The sequence below is a fragment of the Bos grunniens genome, chromosome 18, assembly GCF_055505025.1.
Source record: "Bos grunniens cultivar Pamir isolate PY7600 chromosome 18, Bosgru_T2T1.0, whole genome shotgun sequence".
Lineage (NCBI taxonomy): Eukaryota > Metazoa > Chordata > Mammalia > Artiodactyla > Bovidae > Bos > Bos grunniens.
In genome coordinates this window covers 51,953,489-51,956,550 of record NC_141182.1, presented here as the reverse complement: position 1 = coordinate 51,956,550, position 3,062 = coordinate 51,953,489, and positions in this window count along the sequence as shown.

Sequence of the window (3,062 nt, the reverse complement as noted above, 5' to 3'; positions counted from 1 at the left end):
GTTTGCTGAGGTTCCCAGCACAGACGTATGTGACCCCTCGAACCCTAGGCAAGGCATCTTGAGTTACGGGTACCCAAGACAAGCAACCATCCCTCTCCTTAAGGAATGGAGGTCTTCTTCAACCCCATGGTCTTGGATGGGAGCAGGGGGTGGGTATAGAGAGGCGTGTGGCAATTTTGTTTTTTCACTTTGTGGGTTCGCCTGCTTCCACCCTTTTCGACCTGACTGGGCAATTTCTAGGCAATGGGCAATTTCTAGGAACTCCTAGGCTCCTGCCTTCCAAGCCTTGGCACATGTTATTTGCTCTGCCCTTCACTTAACCAGCTAGCTCCTTGTTCTTAGCGTCTTAATTGGATTGTCGCCTTCTATAGGCAACCCTTCCTGACTCCCCCACTTGGATCAAATACACCCTCTCCTTTGAGCTCCCCTGGGCTACAGTCCATTGGGTCACAAAGAGTTGGACACGACTGAAGCAACTTAGCAGTCACGCACGCACGGCCCATTCCTGAACATCCTGGGTCATCATTGGTGATGGATCTTTGTCCCGACAGACTGGGAGCTCCAAGAAGGCAGAGCCAGGGCTGCCCTGGTCATAGCTGTATTCCCAGAACCATAGGGCACATTTCATTCCATGAAAGGGGGAAAAAAAATTATCCTTTCATCTCTCAGTCTTGGTGAATAATATACCCAATGTTCCCTTTGCTAAGTCACCTTTCCCCTCTCCACCCTACTCCTCATCATTTAGGTCATAACTCAGATGGTTCCTTCTCCAGGAAGCCTTCTCTGATTCTTCTGACTGAGTCAGATGTTTCCTCAGGGCTTCCAGTCCCAGCCCTGATCATTCTGCCTACACCTTCCCCACTGGAGCCTTGACTGCTCTGGGTCATCCTTGCTGATGAGTCTGTTTCTTGTGCTGGGCAGGGGGGAGCTCCAGGAGGCAGGGGTTGGACTGTTTCCATCACTACTGAGTCCTTGACACACAACAAAGCACCCATATGCAAACTAGGTATTGAGGGAATGTCTGATGGCTGAAAAATTGATGAGAGAGATGCTGAGGATGGGGCGGTGGTAAACAGGACAGACAGAACTTTTTACCCTTTAGGTCTCACCCAAGGTGTCCCCTTGGAAAAGACCCCTATGCTGGGAAAGATTGAGGGTGGGAGAAGGAGGGAGCGACAGAGGATGAAATGATTGGATGTCATCACCGAGTCAATAGACATGAGTCTGAGCAAACTCCAGGAGATAGTGAAGGACAGGGAAGCCTGGTGTGCTGCAGTTCATGGTACGCAGAGTCGGACACGACTGAGTGACCTAACAGCTACAGCAGCAACAAGGTGTCCCCTCCTTCAGGAAGCTCTCCTTGATCCCTGGTGGGCTTCCACAGTCCCTTGAGCTCCCCAGATACAACCTTGACCACTTTAGGCTGTCCCTGTGTGGAATAGGCCTTTTCCTCCCTTAAACTTCTCTGGAACTAGGCATTCAATTCTTCTGGTTCCCATCGCCTCTGGTCCTGGGTGTCCTGTCCCAGGATTCCTTAAGGATCTAGTTGTCCTCCTGAAGCCCCAGAATGCAAACAACCCAAACCCCAGGCCTTTGGGGACCCCAGCTGTTCCTTGGCCTCTACCTCCAGGTATGAGATATCTGGATCTTTGGATTATTTCATCCCTCAGCCCCTCTGCAAACTGGGTCTCCTTACAGGGACCAGCTTCCCAGGCATGTGACTCACGGGGTTGACAGGTCCCTGCATTCAGAAGAGCCCTCTTGGATTTAATCATCTGTGATTGCCATCTGGAAATTCTTAATTTTGCATTTGAATTTGCATTTTGGAAGTGAAGTCTGAAGGGACATGGAGATTGATCTGGAGGGATTGGGGCCTCGGCTCAAACAAAGTCCCACACCTGTCATCTCCCACCTCCCTGGGATAGATTCTGTCTGCCTTCCCCTCCTCACTCCTGCCCTGTGACCTCTGCCATCCACAAGCCCCAGCAGGGGCCGGGAGCCCACAGGAGAGTCAGACACTTGTGCCTCCTAGCATCTCAGGTGGGGCACAGCCGCGGGCAACTGGTGGAAGGGGAACCCAGCAACCAGAATGCTTTAGTTGTGGGGCAGGGTCTCTAAACACCTGTGAGGGTCTGTGCTTGTCCCATGAGTATCCCTGTGCACAAGGGAACATGACATTAGACATTAGACCAAGGGAACATGACACATGGTGTTGGGAGAGACAGAGAAAGAAAGGAAAGTAGCATTTATTAAAAATTTTTTTCCTTTGGCCATGCAATGTGATGTGGGATCTTAGTTCCTAGATCAAGGATGGAACCCACGACACCCCCTGCAGTAGAAGCTCAGGGTCTGGACTGGACTGCCAGGGAAGTCCCCAGCATTTCTACTTTAGTACCTTTCATTACACTCTTTCCTGCCCTTTGAACCAGGTCCCCATATTTTCATTTTGCACTGAGCCCAGCAAATTATGTAGCCGGCCCTGGCTCTGACCCCTCCCCTTCTCTGACGCATCCCAGAGGGAGTGGGTCTGAGGGAGGCTGGGAACACCACCGGGCCCAGAGCCTACCCTTCCCCAGGGGACAGGAAACCCATAGTGCAGATGGCCCCAGGCTTGTCTGACACCCTGGCATGACCTCTGGGGCTGGGGACCTGGTGCCTCCACACTGACCCTCTGTTCATCTCTCTGGGGAACAGATTCTCAACCTGTTTGCATTGACCCCTGTGGAGGAGATCTGGGGAGAGTCATAGACTAATTATAAGCATAGACCCTGCATTTAAACCTCCCTGTGTTCTCTGGTCACAGGCCATGTTGTGGGGGTGGGCGGGGGGAGCAGGCTGTCAGCACCCAGGATGCGGGCAGGCCTGAGCAAGAGGAAACTCCCCACCCTGGGTCCCACTCCCTCCCAAGACGCCAGCTCTTCTGGTCTGGCCAGTTGGGGTTCCTCCCTGAAACTCTCCCACGCAGCTGGGGCCTGCAGGGCCTCCTGCTCTGGAGCGCACAATAATAATTGTATTGTCACCCTGCCTCACTCCATCCCTCAGGAGATAGAGGGTTTCAGACC